Source organism: Canis aureus, chromosome 11, assembly GCF_053574225.1.
Source record: "Canis aureus isolate CA01 chromosome 11, VMU_Caureus_v.1.0, whole genome shotgun sequence".
NCBI lineage: Eukaryota > Metazoa > Chordata > Mammalia > Carnivora > Canidae > Canis > Canis aureus.
The window spans coordinates 13,636,268-13,655,034 of NC_135621.1; the positions used below are offsets into that span (position 1 = coordinate 13,636,268).

Consider the following 18,767-nt stretch of genomic DNA (forward strand, 5'->3'; position numbering starts at 1 on the left):
GAAGCGAGTAGTTACTGGATTGAGCAATGCAATTCTGGAGTTGTGACCATGCTAGTGCGTAGCTGAGCTGAAAGACAACATCCTTGGAGAAGAGGAGGCCAGATGCTCAGAGGCTAGATGATTGAAAGGACCATATCAGGAAATGGCTATTGAAATCATCAAGAATTATGACAAGAAGAGCGTTGGGATGACAGCGAACTGGCAGCTAAAATCTTCAAGGAAAGACAGGTGTCTCAGGCTAGGAGGATGGATGGGTGTAAGAAGGTGCAAAGTGAGTGGTACAGTCAGATACCATGTCCATCCAAACAGAGGGTTTTAGGAAGGAAGGAGGGAAGGAGAAACATTTTATGAGCAATGCAGTAAAAGGACACCTACCCCTTTGTCTACATCCGGTGGTATAATTCAGGCTTTGAAAATACGTTCTTTCGTTGTAAAGAGAAGCTTTTCGATGGTCTTATCACTTATTTATGGTGTGTTTGGTTGAATAAAAGTTTTCCTTCTTAAATTTGGAGGATGTATTCACTTTTTAAAAATGTATTCACTTTTTTGATGACTCTCATTTTTAAATCTTAATTAAGAAATCCTCCCCTACCCCAAGGTCATAAATATATTATCTTAAATTTTATTTTAAAGTGTTATAGGCTTGCTTTTCACATTTAAGTTTTTAATTCCTGTTAAGCTTATTTTTATCTATGATATGAGAGAGAAAACTAATTTTTCCACGTAATCTATTTTCTGAAGTAACTCAATGAAGCTCACTCTGTCTTACAGTGTTACCACCATCATATCAATTCTGTAACAGCTTTTGAAATTGGGTCTTTATCACAGGTGATGTGTATTTTATTATAATGTATATAGTCGTAGATTTATGCTGCTTAGCACTTTGTGTGTGTTTTAATTCTATAATTACTTGGTTATTATTTCTTCAAATATTATTTTCCCGCCATCCCTCCATTCTTCTGGAACTTATATTGAATGTAGGTTGGAGCCTCTCAATCTGTTTTTCATGTTTCCTAAATAACTGCTTTTTCTCTATCTACCTAGCTAGCCCTTTGGGTGCTGCATTCCAGATAAATCTCTCAGCACTATCTTCCAATTCAGTAAAGTCACTCCTCAAACATATCTAGTCTAGAGTTTATCCCATCTATTAAGGTTTTAATGGCTATAAAAGTGTGTAAATTCAAATCCTCTTAAGTTGCTCCATTTTTATATCTGGATTTTTAAAAATTTTCTATATGCTCATTTTTATAACTTGTTATTAAAATTAATAGAAGTCATTCCTCGATTTATATTTTTAAACATCCTAAACACATTTATTTAAAAATAATTGTCAGATTGTTCTATACAACTGGAGTCAATCCACATGCCTATGGTTTACTATGACTATGTGTACTTTTCCCCTTAGCACTGGTGTTATTTCATATGTTTTAGGATTTCGATTTTCAGACTCATTCTGACCAAGAGGTTTTCTCTTGTCTGTGGTTCGCGTATTTTTTTCCCATACTTCCTGTGCTCATTTCTCCTTACCCAGCAGTTCTGTGGCTGCTTCCACTCCGACTCTGTTCCCCCGATCCTACATCATGCCCTACAGTGCCATTTCAAGGTCCCTGTAGTGACTTTGGGCTCTCTGGGATGCTGCAGCTCCAGTCATGGAGAGCGGCCCACATGGCTCGGTTCCTAACTACTGGGTCTTTGTCCTTCTCCCTTCCCAGGTCCACAGCTCTCCACGATGCCCCAGCTGCAGGAAGCTTTAGCTTTTTAACTCTTATCGTAAGTGGGTGAACTGTAGATCTGGAAAAGATGGGGTGTTTCCAAGTGTCATTGTGACCAGAAATCTGACAGTTTTATAATCTCATTATTTAAAAAAAAACCCAACTATGCACACATTTAATTGGCCTGGAGTTTATTTTGATGTAGTTTGTTGTTTGTTTGTTTGTTTTTAAGGTTTTGCTTATTTATATGGGAAAGAGAGCGCGAGCAGTGGGGAGGGCGGGGAGCAGACTCCCCACTGAGCAGGGAGCCCAACACAGGACTCGATCCCAGAACCCTAGTGGGATCACAGCCTCACCGACTGAGCCATGCAGGTGCCCCTATTTTGATTCAGTTTTGAAGTTGGGCTCTAACTCTTCCTCTAAATAGCTAACCATTTGTCCTCCCATCATTCAGCAAATTACTTATTGAATTGCCAGTTTCTGGCCTTGCTATTTTATTTTATTAATATATATTTTTTAAGATTTTATTTATTTATTCATGAGAGAGAGAAAGATAGAGACACAGCCAGAGGGAGAAGCAGGCTCCATGCAGGGAGCCTGACGCGGGACTCGATCCCAGGTCTCCAGGATCACACCCTGGGCTGAAGGCGGCGTTAAACCGCTGAGCCACCAGGCTGCCCTGCCCTTGCTATTTTAAAAATAGTCTCTAGGTCTGTTGTATTCTTGTTTGTTTGTTTGTTTTAGTCCTCATGTTCCCACTGTTACTGTCACTGTCACCTGCCGACTGTCCCCGAGGTTACTGCCACAGGCCCCCTGCCCCTGCTGGTCTTCAGTTCCTCCTACCTGCTGCAGTCAAAGTGACCTTTGTGCGACACAGAGCTGATCCCCACGTTACTCCCTGCGTGAATCCTTCCACCGACCGCCCTACTCCCTCAAGATGCAGTGAAAACGGTTTAATGAGGCTTTTGCCCTTATAACACCTTCCTTCTGCAGCTTCATCTCCTGCTGTTCATTCTGTCCACCCCCCCAGTCCCTCCTCTCACCCCTAAGGTAGTAGCCTCCCCAGTGCCCAAAGGTCTGCCTCACCTCTAGGCACTTGCTAGTCTTCGCCTCTGCCCTGCCCCGTGGATCCCTGATGACTGACACATCTACCCAGCAGGGGTTTCTGCGATGTCACGACCTCCAGGTAAGCCTTTTGTGATCGGCCTAGAGCCCAGATTAGGGGCCTCTCCCAAAGGAAACTTTCCCTGTTTCAGCGCTACCCAAGCAGACTTACAATGGCTTATTTGCTTCCCTTCTAGACTGTAAGCCACTTGAAGGAATCTGGAGTTCCACTTCTGAACCCCTTGCGGCCAATATGTAGTAAATGTCTACAAATTGTTCTTGGAATTGATGAAAATATATTGATAACATGGTTTATAACAGACCCCATGCTGAGCCATGAGGATGAAAGAGAAAACCAGAACGACAAGATCATTCCCCTCATACGGCTCATACTCTAGCGAGAGGGACAGGCAATAAAACAAAACAAAAGAAATAAGTAAAACCGTTGCAGCTTGTGTTAGGAACAATATGAACAGTCAGCTGGATAGGGAATAATAGAGCGTCCTACTTAGACGGGATGGCCAAGAAATTCTGCTTTGAGGAACTGACATTGAAGCTAAGAACCGAGGAATGAGAAGGAGCCAATCACGTGGAAAGCTGAAAGGAGGGCATGGCAAGCAGAAAGAAGGGCAAGTGCAAAGGTCCTGAAACAGATAAGAGCTTGGTGTGGTCTAGGAACTTGGGCTGTGGAGTCATAACAGATGGGATAAAGTTTATGACGTGAAGTCCGAGGCCTCGGGCAGGTAGCCAGATCATGCAAGGGTCTTTTAACCATAGCCAGGCATTTGGATTTGTTCTAATAGGCCATAAAATCATGGCAAGGTTTTAAGGGTTTTGAGGAGGAGAAAGTCATGCTTCAGTTACCTTTTAAGGGTTCACTCTGGCTGTGTTGATAATGCAACGTCAGGAGGTCCCCATGGATGCAGAGGGGCTAGTTGGAAAGCCATTGCGGGGTCTAAGAGGGGGAGAAGGGTAGCCTGACCTGGCCTGGGCGCAAGTAGAGATGGACACAAGTGGATTGGTTCAAGGTATATTTTGGAAGTAGAACGATTTGAACCTGCTGATGGGTAGACTGCGAAGGGTAGGGAAAGGGAAGAGGCTGGGATGTCAGCCAGGCTTCCAACCTGGGTGACTGAGCAACCTGGGTTATTTGCAGAGATAGGGACAATGGGGAGGAAGGGCTTGGCCGAGAGTGCAGGGAAATGAAACACTCTTGACTATGCTGAGTTTGAAATGTCTGTGAGACAACACAGCAGAAAAGTCACATTAGCAGTGTGAGTATGTTGGGCACGTTGACCATCTGGAGCTGAGGTGCGAGGTCGTGGCACGGGCCTCAGCGCTGAGGCCTTAGGGCGCAGATGAGCTCCCCACAGACCAGTCTATGTGGAGAAGAGAAGGCTCTGTTTCGACTCTAGATTAGTTACCGGGTGTCCCCTCTCCCCGGCCTCATCATTGCACTGAGCTAGGGAATAAATGCACAGAAATATGTATTTGCGTACACACGTGTGTACAATGCATACATACGTGTGTACACGTACAATACGTGTGCGAAATATGTGTACAAATGCACAGAAATATGTATTTGCGTACATACACTTGTGTGTACATGTATGTGTATATATGTATAAATACACCTTTACTCTTTCTTTCTTTCTTTCTTTCTTTCTTTCTTTCTTTCTTTTCTTTCTTTTCTTTCTTTCTTCTTTCTTTCTCTTTCTTTCTTTCTTTCTTTCTTTCTTTCTTTCTTTCTTTCTTTCTTTCTTTCTTTCTTTCTTTCTTTCTTTCTTTCTTTCTTTCTTTCTTTCTTTCTTTCTTTCTTTCTTTCTTTCTTTCTTTCTTTCCATTTATTTTTTTATTTATCTACCTATATTGAAAACAGTGAGTTCACACTGACATGTTCCATTCCAGTCCAGTATCGCAGGACTCATTCTAGCTTCCCCCGCCCACATTTCTACTACTCTCCTCCCACGATGAGGAACCTGCCTGTCATTAATCTCAGTGTTCTGCTGATTTGCCTGATGTCCCCATGTGTAGCTAATCTCCTGACACCTGTAGGCGGCCACCAGGCCACAGTACCCTCTTTGAGCAGGTCCTGTCCCTCGTGAGGCTCTTCTGCCCCGGAAGAAAGTTCATCTTTAAAAAAATTTAGGTTCTGCAGATCTTTTTTTTTTTTTTTTTAAAGATTTTATTTATTTATTCATGAGAGACACAGAGAGAGAGACAGAGACACAGGCGGAGGGAGAAGCAGGCTCCCCGTGGGTGAGTCTGATGCAGGACTCGATCCCAGGACCCCGGGATCATGACCTGAGGCAAAGGCAGATGCTCAGCCACTGAGCCACCCAGGAGACCCTCTCCATGTCTTATTATGTATAGCCTTTGGTATTTTATATGTTTTGTTGGTGTTTTGAAAAGGCATTTTTAAAGAGTGACATTTCTTTTTTTTTTTTTTTTAAGATTTTATTTATTTATTCATGAGAGACACAAAGAGAGAGGCAGAGACACAGGTAGAGGGATAAGCAGGCTCCATGCAGGGAGCCTGACATGGGACTCGATCCCAGGACCCCAGGATTGCACCCTGGGCTGAAGGTGGCGCTAAACTGCTGAGCCACCAGGGCTGCCCCAAGAGTGACATTTCTAATTATTGCTTATATTTGAAAAAGCTACAATATACGAGTTTCATTTTTCATATTTGCCAGTTTGAAGTGAAAACACTGTTTTTTATTTCATTGCTTTTATTGGTTATTAGTAAGACTGAACGTTTTGAAGTGTTTATTGGCCATTTCAATTTATGTTTCTGTGAATTGTATGAATCCTTTGCTTATCCTAGGGGAATTCTAGTGCCTTTTTTTTTTTTTTTGTTATATTTGTCCCAGATATTTTATTCTTTTTGATGCAGTTTCAAATGGGATTGTTTTCTTAATCTCTCTGTTACTTCATTATTAGTGTATGGAAACAACGGATTTCTGTTTATTAATTGTATAAAACTGCAACTTTACTGAATTTGTTTATTTGTTCTGATAGTTTTTTGGTGCATTCTTTTGGGTTTTCTATATAGTATCACGTCATCTGCAAATAGTGACGGTTTTTACTTCTTCCCTTCCAATTTGGAAGCCTTTTATTTCTTTTTCTTGTCTGATTGCTCTGGCTAGGACTTCCAGAACTATGTTGAATAAAAGTGGTAAGAGTGGACATCCTTTTCTTGGTCCTGATCTTAGAGGTTTTCCCCATTGAGTGTTATATTAGCTGTGGGAGTGTTTTCTTTTTTTAAAATCAGGTTTCCTGAGTTCTTTATAAATTCAGGAGAATGGTACTCCTTTACCTATCTAAGTTGTCACCATTATTTATTTTCCTCAGTTTTTTATTTGTCATTTGAATCTGTCTTGTTTTGATTTTTGACATGTGGAAATTTTTTCTTTCTTTCTTTCTTTTTTTTTTTTTTTTGTAGTTCAATTTACTGTTCTATAGTGACTCCTCCTTGCCTTAGCTTTAAGTTTAGAAAGAGACCTCCCCTATCCAGGGATTTAATAAACATACTTTTCCCTCCTCTTTCTCTCCTTCCTCCTCCTTCTCCCTCTCCCCCTTTTCTCCTCTGTCTCTGATTTCTTTTACTTTTTTTTTTTTTAAGATTTATTTATTTATGATAGACATAGAGAGAGAGAGAGGCAGAGACACAGGCAGAGGGAAAAGCAGGCTCCATGCCGGGAGCCCGACGTGGGACTCGATCCCGGGACTCCAGGATCGCGCCCTGGGCCAAAGGCAGACGCTAAACCTCTGAGCCACCCAGGGATCCCCTCTGCTTTCTTTTTTGTTAGGGTTTGCCTTAAGGCCAGCTTTAAGTTAAAGGAGCCACTAAGCTAGCCCCAATCACTTTGGTCTCTTGGGGGTGGGGGGGTTGGCAGCGTCTTGTGGACCCAAGAAAAACGTGGAATTGGGACGGATTTCTCCACAACACAACCCTCCCCTTTCCCTCCCATATAAGCAGTTCAGTGTTGAGCTCCCTAATAAGTGTGTGTATATCTGACAATTCATAAACTGCTGAAGTGAAAGGTGGCCTTTAAATATTCTGTATATAAATTTAGCCATTTATACAGAGAGAATGAAAAAAAAAATATGGCCTGATTCTGATCAGATGCTGCTTGTTTCTCCTTACACCATGGGGTTCTGTTCTATGTCATTTCCTTTGAAGTCAGTGGGAGCTCTGTGCAGGAGGGCACCGCGAACACCGGGCCCTATACATGAAGGTGAGAACTGCCATTACGATAAACTATTCGGCAGTGTGGTGGAGGGAACATTGGTTCCACACACTTGGTGGCTACCCTGCAGATCCCACTGTCTGTGAGAGCTTTGTTCAACTGGAGCAAACAAGAACTTTTTGAATTTTGACATACAAGGGCTCATTGAGCAGAGCATCCCCTGTTATGAGAGGAAGCACAGTGCTGGGCAGACATTGCAGTTTTCAGCCAGCACACTGAGGGCATTGCCCTCACATTCTCTCCATCTGTAAAGAGACTGTTTTCAGGGCCCCAAAATGGTTTTCTATAGATTGGGGAGATGGATAAATATTTTTACATGTTTGTACTCACGTATAATGAGGGGCAAACTACAGTCATATCAAAGTAGCCAGGCCTTTTCAACGTGGAAAGAAAGAGTTCCTTGCCAATTTTAGCGGAGGGGCGTGTTGCTTGCTGGAAAGCAGGGCTCACAACAGCAACAGTGAGAGAGACTTTGATGTGGAGATGATACTGGAAATCAAGAATCCTGTGCGTTCGCTTGCTGTCTCGGGAGCATTATTTTGTTAATAATTAGCCTGCAGAAACTCTCTTTTCCCCCCTTTCACAGTGAGTCATGGACCATGATTCAGGAAGCAGAGGCAAATGGTAGTTTGAGGTCACTGTTCTACAGACGTCCGAATGAAGAGAGGTCAGAGAACAAATTGATGGGTGACCATCAATTTTTTTTTTCCAGCCACCCCATCCCCTGACTCCGAAACAGGGCTGTCCCCTCACTGATTCCTTCATCATGCCATTCGGCTCCTGTCTCCAGGCCTTGCTTGCTGTACCGTACGCCTGGCTTCACGGCCCCCCACTTCCTTCCAAGGACCCCTCCCAGAGCAAGATGCTGGCACTTTGTATTTGTCATGTGTCCTACTGGATAGCCTTGGAGTGGAACAGGCATTTTTTTATTTACAATTTCGAATTCCTTTTGGGAAAGCTTATATCCACCCCTGAATATAGACTACCCTTTCTGTCCACAGGCCATCAGGCGGTTAGCACGGAGACGATCTGTAAATCCCTGGGACCAGATGAGATGGCCAAGGGAGGAAATAATGTGGATAGGGAGAAGAGAGTACAGAGTTCTTGGACCCTCCAAATTCAGGGGACCGGGCAGAAGAGAAAATATATCTGGGAGACCCCTCCACAGTAGTACACAAGCAGCAACATCCTTCTTTGAAGCAATAGTTGTACTGTGACATAATAGACTATTCCAGAGTGTGGCTATGCCTTAATTTATATAAGCTGTCCTCTACCAACGCTCCTTAACTGTTCCTCCCACTCTCTCAGCTTATCCTTTACTCCAATCTTCATACTGCTTAGGTGAACCTGGGATGAATTTTAGTTTTTTGTGCCCAGATAAAAATGGCAAATGGAGTAAGTACAATAATATACATTTATATGATGAAACACAGTGCAGCTGCGATTTTTAAGAAGAAAATACTTACAAAATCATGTTGAGTTAAGAAAGAATAATCCCGGGATCCCTGGGTGGCGCAGTGGTTTGGCACCTGCCTTTGGCCCAGGGCGTGATCCTGGAGACCCGGGATCGAATCCCACATCAGGCTCCCGGTGCATGGAGCCTGCTTCTCCCTCTGCCTGTGTCTCTGCCTCTCTCTCTCTCTCTGTGACTATCATAAATAAAAAAATAAAAAAATAAAAAAAAGAAAGAATAATCCCAATTTATACACAAACACGCACACATGCGCACACACACAAACATACACACAAATATGTGGCCAGGAGAAAAAAATGCCGCATATGATCCCATCAAAAGTGTAACATATTTCTGGCAGGTTTCCAGGTGGCTTTGATTTTATTATGCTTTTCTGTGTTTTGCAAATGTCTCTCGTGAAAAAAAAAAAAAGTTGTTGTTTTCTTTTTTTAAGTGTGCTTTAATTATGTTGCTTCATGGGAGGGAAACCAGCTTTGATTCTTTACTGCCTGAAAAGATAATGCCCACATATCTTAATTTAGTTGTCAGCACCCTTCAGACTGCAGGCCCAACCTGCTTACCCAAACTCTTTGTTCCAGTTAAAAGGATCTACTCAAGGTCTTCTGAATGTGCTCTGTGCTTTTCTACTCTTATGCCTTTTTGAAAGCTGGGATCCTTTTTATTTCTCTCTTTTCCCTGTAATTTCTACAAATCCTTGAAGACGCTACTCAGGCTCCACCTCCTACTTGGTCCTAAGACCACGAACGAAGGAAAGGGTCTCCAAAGAGAAGAGGCTCGATCCCTCATTTAGCGTTTACCACCGCATGTTTTGCACGATTGTGGTTCCTCTTCTGTGCAGCTTCTCTCTCCAACTGGCATTTTGATTCTTAGAGGGCAGATGCTGTGACTAGAGTTCTTAGTATCCCCAGGCCCCCTGCCTCTTGTTCGCAGTACGTGTGTCATCGACACTTGCAGTAGTTCCGAGCAGAGGTTATTTCAAGGATATCCTAGGTCTCTATCCCTCCTTGTCTGATCTCTTTCTTTACATATGGGTTTGTATCTTCTAAGTGCATTGAGCTTATTGAAGGAGTCATAAAATTTCAGCAGTTAATTTACTGGAAGGGAAACACTCTAAATACTCATAGTTAGAAACTGCGGCTTAGGCATTCTTTCTTCCTTCACAAAAGGTCATTAATCTTCTCTTCGGGGAGTGTTCTCTTCTGACTGTCTTCTGAAGTACAAGTGTTGTTTTTACTTTTCTTCTTTCTTTACCACCACCTCCCCAAGTCCCAGATACCGTCTCCACGTGTGCTCTACCTTTGTGGGTGAAATGCTTCCTGCCTCGGTAAAATCCAGCTTCTAAACGAGTTTCTGTTGGTTTGGAGAGAACTTGAAGATTCTGTGTTTGGCACTGTTTGATTTGATTTCCTTGGCGTCTCTCCACAGTCACCATTTAGAAAGCTCCTGGTCGGCAGGATTTCTCTCCGTCATACACTCGGAGGAGATTAAAAAAGGATTGTATTACCTTGGCCTGAAAATGTGATGGAAAATGAAATTTGCTTTACCAAGAAAGAAAGCTTTTGCAACTCAAATTGTTCTAATAAGGCCCTTATACGGGGATCGTTCGTGGTAGAGTAAGATGACAGATATGGGAAAAGTTCCTTCTTATTTGGGTTGCCAGTAAGTAAATAGCACAATGTTTAAAATCACTCACACAGATAAAGTAAGTCACAAAACAATATGATTATATTTATGTGCTGTAAAGTATAGGTGTTTATATCCTTTATAAAGAAAGCTGGGATTAAGATCTTAAGAAAGGTCCTAGGCACTAAAGAGCTTATGGTGCATATGAAATAATATCCCTGTTATTTACTTTAAGATTAAAGCCATGCTAAAATTAAATAAGTATAAGGAAGTCCCAACAAATTCTGATTTTTAAAAAATCTATGCATTTGTAAAAATGTCAAGTTCTTTATCAGAAAGTTTGGGAGTCCTGGTTTGTTGGTGCCTTTTAAGAGCATACTTGATCTGCCTGTTGGGTAATTCTGTTTTGTTTACATGAATGTAAATGCACAGAAAAAGGTCTGGAAAGGGGAACACCAAATCATTCACAGTGGTTCCACCTGCAGAGAGGCTGCAGAATGGGGAGCATTGTGTTTTTCCATCTTACTCTATTTTTTCCCCTCATCTTCTCTATCCAAAATGTAGTCATTGATTTCATGTACAATTATTAAAGTAAACAAACATACTGGGAAAGTAAAATGCCTCACCTTTTCTTCTTTTTTTAATTATTTTATTTTTATTTATTTGAGAGAGAGAGAGCATGAGAGGGGGGAGCAACAGAGAGAGAGGGAGAAGAAGACTCCCCGCTGATCTGGGAGCCCATTATCCCATTTATTTGGACTCTGGGATCATGATCTAAGCCGAAGGCAGACGTTTAATTGATTGAACCACCCAAGTGCCTCTCTCTCTTTCTTTTTTTTTTAATTTTTAAATTTGAGTGTAGTTGACATACAATGTTACATTAAGTCTGAGGCGTACAAAATAATGATTTGATAAGTCTATACATTAGGCTATGCTCACCACAAATGTAGCGACCATCTGTAACCATACGATGCTATTTAGTCTGACTTATCTCAGCATAATACCTTCGAGTTCCATCCATGTTGTTATAAATGAGCCATTCTCATTCTTTTTTATAGCTGTGTGATATTCCACCCCATATAGGCATATATACGTACATATATATATACACATATACCACATCCTCCTATCTTTATTTTGCTCTCAAATTTTAATATCAAATGCTTATATTTGATAAATGTTCACATAATCTGGAGGGCAGCTCAGATCATCCTCCAAACTAAGTGTGTTGGTTTTTCTTTCTCATTCGACGACATGGTTAGACAGCTACCCCGTGTCAGTCCTTTGCAGATATTGCTGTTGTCACTGGCACCCCCGCCAGTCGGTGAGGTCTCATACCCTGCGGTGCACAGCTCTCCGTGTACTCACCCACTGGTGGATCTCTCCCAACGGTCCCATGAGGCGCGCGTTACTGTCACTGTCGCTTTGCGGTGGAAGGACTAGAGGCTGGAGAGATCCCATTCTCTCGTGCAAGCTAGACAGGACAGCTAGCAGGTGATGCAACCGAGACAGGCAGCCTCTGGCCCACTGGCTTCACATTCTGCAAAGGGAAGAGGATGGGGGTGGTGCTTGTCTGCAGTTCAAGATTTTTACTTCATTTCATAGGTGGCATATACACTTTTGCCTAATTGGGAGGTGAATAAGCATCTGGGTCTGGTTGATGTGTTGGTTGAAAATTACTATTATTATGAGGATGATTATTATAGTATTTAGTAATTATGCAGTGCTTTATACTTCAAAGAACAGTGCTTTATAATCATTTATTAGCTGTGTCTCACAACATCTCTATGGTACCAGATGCACTTCTTGTGCATATTTTGCAGAAAGAAAAATTGAGGCAGAGTAAGCTGGGCCACCACTGCATAAGAAACAATGAAGGTGGAATGCAACCTCTTAACGTCTGGACATACTGAACAGCCCAACCTGGACAACAACAGCAGCTTAATTCTCAAAACCTTTTAAAGGGAGGTGTCGGCTCCAGTATTTTTTTCCTCAATGTTTAATTAAAAATTAAATGTGAAATATGCTAAAAATTGATGGCCATTCCCTTTTAGAGCCTCCATTTTTGTACTTTTTTCTTTCATTTTTGAACCTTTAGTGCATTTCTGTCAATGTGATATTTTTGCTCGAATTCAACCTTGCTCTCTCCCATTTCTCCATGCGAGCACAATTTAACTACAAATATTGGTTTCTGGTGTCAATATTGTATTCCTTCAAATTGCTGCCATTGTTTTTAAAAAGATACCTTTTTTTGCTACATGCGTAAGGCTGTTCATGATAACTTGCAATAAAAACAAACTTGTAAGAATTACATGGAAATTAAAGGAAGTCTTAGATTTACACACTTTAAAATAGAAGATTATAAACATATCAACATGACTTGGGGTGGAAGCAAGAAAGAGATGAGAAGGTTCTGTGTAGGTTTATCACAGCACCTATTAAAAACCTGGAAGAGATACCATGCACTCTTCCATAAATCTGGTAATCTCAGTTGGGGGGGGACAGTCATGGCTCTAGCACATGGGAAAGGCTCAATGAATATTAATTTAGTGGTTAAGACTATGTCTGTGGAGAAAGATTGCCTGTGTTCTGATCCTGGCTCCATTATTTACTAGAACTAGCTGTGTTTGTGTCTCTCTAGCCAGGGGGGTGGCTGGTGGAAAAAAAAATGTTCATACTCGGGATCCCTGGGTGGCGCAGCGGTTTAGTGCCTGCCTTTGGCCCAGGGCGCGATCCTGGAGACCCGGGATCGAATCCCACGTCGGGCTCCCGGTGCATGGAGCCTGCTTCTCCCTCTCCCTCTGCCTATGTCTCTGCCTCTCTCTCTCTCTCTCTCTCTCTCTGTATGATTATCATAAATAAAAAAAAAAGATTTAAAAAAAATGTTCATACTCCATTAAATTAGTTATCATTCACTTTATTCAAGTACTTGCTATTATTTGTCTTTTCAACTTCCAAGGCTGTTGACAATTAACATCGGCTACCATGCCTTTAAAATGTTGGTGGCAATATTTATAATTTGATGTCTCCATTTGTCTAGTTTGTTTAAAAATGGTACAACATGGTATCCCACAACTGTGTACCCTGAAAAACAATTTAAAAGTGCCCCCAAATACATCGCAATTAATAGTTAATGAGCACATGTAAAATCTACAATCTTCTATACCTGTTCCTTCAAAACCTCCATACCATCCCACACACCAGTCAGTGGCTCCAAATTCAGTGCCCACCATGAAGATTTCACACGTGAGTGAGGCTGACTTATTGCACCACCTGAATAAGGAGCTGCATCTGAGCTAAAGACACTGACTCCTTGTGAGATGCACATCCAGTCTGCCAGAGTGTCGAAATTTTCAAGAGACACTAGAAATTGGGATTTTTTACTTTACGTGATATTTCTCAATTAAAATAATTTTCTTAAAGATTTTATTTTTATTTGATAGAGAGAGAGCACAGAAGCAGGGGGAGCAGCAGAGGGAGAAGGAGAAGCAGGCTCTGATGTGGGACTCAATTCCAGGATCTCGAGATCGTGACTTGAGCTGAAGGCAGATGCTTAACCGACTGAGCCACCCAGGTGCCCCTCAATTTAAAATTTTTGACTCAATTTCTTTCTTTTTAATTTTTACTTCACAATTTATTTCTAGTACAAAGGTCTGTGGGTCAAGTAACACATTTGAGGACCATTTATCAAATATCTGCCTATTATACTAGCACATACATAAAAGTACACTGTGCTGTTACATAATATATCATACCGACAGGTCCATTTGTGCTGAGGCATGAATAAAAGGTGGGGAAGACAAAATATGACAAAGTCTTTACAAAAGTCACAAGTCTAGTGGGGAGATAGGCAACAACGTCACAGAAGAGAGTGAAAAACGCTGTAGCAGAGTGTGGAACCCAGGACTTAGCCTGAGGACTTAAGTATTTGATGGGCCTAGGTTGAAGCAGACAAAAAACAAAGAAGCCTATTATTTGAAAGCTTGGCAAACAGTGGACACCCAAGTAGATGGCTCTTTTGTTTCACAAAACACCTTAATGGATTTTCGGGGTGGGAGCTATGCATGGACAGGGCCCAGCCTTGCACAGTTCCAGGGGGACCAGTCCTATTGTGGCTTGTGCAATTGGCACCCCCTTGAGCACCATTCAGATTGTATTCTTTATGAATGGTACCCCCTGGATTTGTGCAACCTGGTGATTCTGTCAACAAAGATGGGCCTGGAGTCTGGCCTGAGAGGAGGATTGAGAGCTAAATCCTTCTACATAATAAAGAGGAATTTAAAATCTTTGCCTAGTGGGTGGAGGCAGAAGGGTGGAGGGGTGTCTGTAATAGGGAGAAGAAAAGGGTTTGGAGGAAAGATCTCTAGGAATGGGGGGGGGGCAGCAATTTGGCAACAACCTAGAGCCTATGAACCTGGTGAGAGATGCCCTGTAATTTTTAAAAGAGACACATAAAATCCTGTCATCTTTAACTTCAGGAGACACTGACGAATGAAGTCAAACAACTTTTTCTCTGGCATCAAGTATAGGCCTTTGAACCTCTTATGTATGAATCAGATAACCAGGAAAGATTCGATGCTTGGGCTCACAGAGCAACACTGGTTAAATATACGATACTGTAATAACTTGCCTTTTTACTGTTTTTCTTCAAAAAGCTCAAAGTGCTTATACTTTTATTTCCTCATTTGTTCTAACATTCCAGTGTGGGAGGGGAAGATTTATGATAACATTATTTATAGAGGGAGAAATTGAAATAGAGATTAAGTCGCTTACTCAATGTTGCATAGTTTGGGTGGTGGAGCCCACACTGGAATTTGGTTCTCCAAGCTCCTGCCACAAAGTGGAGAGAGCATGAGTTTTGGAATTAGAGAAATCTTTGTTTGAACAATCCAGATTTCTGCCCCTTAATAAGAATGTGGCCTTAAGTCAATTATTTCACCTAGGTCTCAGTTTTTCTCTTCTGTAAAATTAAGACCATAAAACCTCATACTAGTGTAGTGAAGATTAATTTAGAAAATGCATGTAAAGCCCTGCCACAGAGTAGTTCCAGAATAAGATTAGTTCCACCCCTAACCCAGTATTATCTGGTTAGATTTCAGTACAGATTTTAAGTAATCAAAAAAGAATCCTCCATGAATACTCATTTCTTTCTCTAGCCTCATCTTCCACCGAGAGCAAAACACGAATAAAAATGCTTCAACAGGTCGTTGAATTCAATGGGAGAACTTCTGCTTCAGGAGAGTTATTCCTGTTGGGATAATTAGAAGAAACAGTTCTGTGGAAGACAAGATAGTAGAGTGCAGTGCTTCTAAAACTGGAGAAGGTATCAGAGTCACCTGCAAGGCCTGTTAAAACACAGATTGCTGGGCCGCACCCTGGAGTTTCTGATTCACAAGGTCTGGAGTGGGGCCTAATAATTTGCGTTGGTAACAAGTTTCCAGCGTGATGTTGGTGTTGCCAGGGTAGGGAGTACACCCCAGAGAAGCACTAGCATGGTGAAGCGAAATTCAGGGGGTAGGGCCCAGCCATCTGTGCTTTAACAAGACTCTGGGTAATTCTGATGCACTTACCAGTTTGAAAACCACTGGCATAGTGATGCAAAGCATCTGAGGATTCAAATCCTGACTACACCGTTTACTAGTCAGACAACTGGGTTGGTTGACAGACCTCCAACATATGTGAGTCCTGCGGGAGCCTGACAAGGTCGGGATTCCTCTCCCTATCGCTCTAAGCTTCTCAGTGGAAAGTGAAGTTAGTGAGTCCTGCCAATCCAGGCTCGGTTTTTCACTCCTTCACACTGTGAGGCACGAAAAGTCTGCTTAAATTTGGGTATTAGGGAAAAGTATTTACAAACACTTCTGCAATCATAAAAATAAAATAAACAAGGCAGTGTTGTAAATAAAGCCAAAGGCAAAGGCATTGTTTACATTTTAAATTCATAATAACAGGTTCTGAACCATTTCCATTTTCTTGCCTTTCTTAGTAGAAAATTTTTAAAAAACTTTTCCTCCCTCACAGTTTTAAGAGATGCTTGTAAATTTGTTTTGCAGATAGTATGCATGCTAAGAGGATCCCCCACCCTCCTTCCCATATCTGGCCTCTCATACAGAATCTGCCTCAGATGTGCCTTCCGGATTTTGTGGCTGAGGAGTTTCTCCCACCCCCCCCTTCCCTTCTTTCCTGGCTTGGCATCTGACCCTGTGGGTCCTCCTACTGTCCCAGTTCACAAGTGTCACAAGTATCCAGGCTGGCCCCAGGACATTCTCTGGCTTACCTACCTTCATTTTTCCTATTGCAAAACCCTCTACTCTTTATTTCCTTAACCTTTTCTAGAGCCTATTGCTAACCCACAGTTTTCCAAACTGCGCCCACCCGCCCCCAGAGTGATCCACAGGAGGAGAAATTGTTCCCACTGATGGTGACGTAGGTTGACTTCTATCCAGTCCTACTTGGTACGGGGTACGCTCAAGCGTTTATCATTGTCATCTTGAATTCTTACGACAATCTAGAGGTGATTACACACCTATGCATATATATGCACACCCACACGCAAATGAGGAAACCCGGGCTTCAAGAAGTCAAGCAACTTGCTCCAGGTGAAAAAGTGAAAAGTCCATAGCAGGATGCAGGCAAGAAGATTCCAGAGTCTCCCGGCTCTTGGCTTCTGTTCAAATTCCAAGTGATGCTGAAATATAGGAACATAACCTGCCCTCTGCCCTTAAGCAAAGCGCTTCAAACTCTTGTTAGGAGTAGATGTAAAGGGACGCCTGGGTGGCTCAGTGGTTGAGCGTCTGCCTTTGGCTCAGGGCGTGATCCTGGAGACCTGGGATCGAGTCCCACATTGGGCTCCCTGCAGGGAGCTTGCTCCCTCTGCCTCTGTCTCTGCCTCTCTGTGTCTCTCATGACTAAATCAATAAAATCTTAAAAAAAAAAAAAAAAAAGGAGTAGATGTAAAGATTCAATACGCACAACACAAGGTAAAATCGAGAGCCACTGTTTGTGGTATTGGGTTTGGTATCTTTGATCGGAGGAGGAAGGTACAGATAATGCAAGGTACAGATGATAACCAGCACCTCCCAGGGTTCGGGGACGATGCACGGGGTTAGGCACCTGCAGCGCATGACACGTAGTAAGCATCTAGCAGGGAGTTAACTATCATCATTTGGAAAGGACTGGAGAGGGACACCTGGTGGCTCAGCGGTTGAGCCTCTGCCCTTGGCTCAGGGCGTGACCCCGGGGTTTCAGGATCGAGTCCCGCGTCGGGCTCCCTGCATGGAGCCTGCTTCTCCCTCTGCCTGTGTCTCTGCGTCTCTCCCTCTGCGTGTCTCTCATGAATAAATAAATAAAATCTTAAAAAAAAAAAAAAGAAGGAAAGGAGTCTGGAGGCCGGCTGTGTAAGTGTGCACGCCCGACCCCCCACCCAAATGCTCCCATCCTCGGCCTCGTGGCGCGTGAAAATAGGCGGCTGCAGCGGACCAAGTGCGAAGCGCAGTGAGGGGCGCAGGCGCCTCCCGGGGCTTCCGAGGGGCCTCGGCGTCGGAAAGGGTGAGCGACCAGCCTGGGGGCGGGCTTAGCGCGCTCGGCCCCGCCCCCGCCCCCGCCCCCGCCCGCAGGCCCCGCCCCCGCAGGCCCCGCCCCCGCCCCGCCCGGGAGGCGCTGGCAGCTCAGCGCGGGAGCAGTTCCGGTGCCAAGACTCGTCCCTCCCCCGCTTCCCCGGAAGTGCTTCTCCCAGGCTCGGGCCGGAGAGAGGCCTTGCAGGCACAGCTGCCGAGCCTCGGTCGGCTCCGAGCAGGGGCTGGAGCCCGGGGTCCGCGGCCGCCCACCCGCTCCCGCCTCCTGCCAGCGCCCGGGCCGGCGGTGAGTGGCCGGGGGGGCGCCCCGGGACGGCGGCGGGGCGCGGCGGGGCTGGGCTGTCGGGCTCCGGGGAGGGGGCTCGTCGGCCGCCGGCGCCCCGGGCGAGTGCGGGGGGCGGGCGGGGCGGGGCCGGGGCGCGGGGTCCCGGGACCTGAGAGCGGGGCCGGGCCGGGCCTCGGCGCCCCGGGTCTCGGCGCCGCCTCCCGGGCGCGCTCTCCGCCGCCGGCCCTGGGCTCGGCCTCGGGCTGCAGGTCCCGACGTTGGTGCCCTCGGGGGCGGCAGCCGGGGGTCCTCCGCGGCGCTGCTCGTCCACACGCGCCGGGGGAGCGCCTCGGGACGGCGCCCCGGGGGCACCGGGTGTGCGGGGCCCGCAGCGCGCCTGCCCCGCTCCCCGCTCCCCGCTCCCCGCTCCCCGGAGAGCCTGCTCGGGCGGCCGCTGCAAGGCGTTGAGGAAGACAGCTTGCCGGAGGGATATCAGTACTTAACTTCCCTTATTTTCTCCCACACTTAAAAAAAAAAAAAAAGGAAAGAAAAAAGGAAAAAAAAGGGGGGGAAAAAGGGAAGCTGTTCTCTAATCGGCGCTCCTGATTGTTGTGGCCACCCCGGAGTCACAGTGGGATGACGGCTTCAGCTTGCGGTTATTGCACGAATTGACGGCCGGAGGTTGGAGAATCACGGTGCCCCCTCTTCCCTGAAGTTTGTATATCTTCATATATGTCTTTTTATTATTTTTTTAAGATTTTATTT

The 18,767-nt window shown here is 44.2% G+C and overlaps 2 protein-coding genes across 12 annotated transcripts in view; both read left to right on the top strand.

Moving 5' to 3' along the window:
* YEATS4 (YEATS domain containing 4) overlaps window positions 1-12,477 on the top strand; it is a 75,810-nt gene extending 63,333 nt beyond the window's left edge. For all 5 annotated transcript variants that reach the window (XR_013388826.1, XR_013388825.1, XR_013388827.1 and 2 more), the window contains one exon: window positions 11,990-12,477. The gene's annotated coding sequence lies outside the window, so the exon portion shown is untranslated. The remainder of the gene's footprint in view (window positions 1-11,989) is intronic.
* Window positions 12,478-17,864: 5,387 nt separating this feature from the next.
* FRS2 (fibroblast growth factor receptor substrate 2) overlaps window positions 17,865-18,767 on the top strand; it is a 110,198-nt gene continuing 109,295 nt past the window's right edge. For 6 of the 7 annotated variants that reach the window (XM_077913795.1, XM_077913796.1, XM_077913793.1 and 3 more), the window contains exon 1: window positions 17,865-18,023. The gene's annotated coding sequence lies outside the window, so the exon portion shown is untranslated. Of the gene's footprint in view, window positions 18,024-18,535; window positions 18,717-18,767 lie in introns of those variants that run through there. The other variant, XM_077913797.1, reaches the window with a different exon arrangement.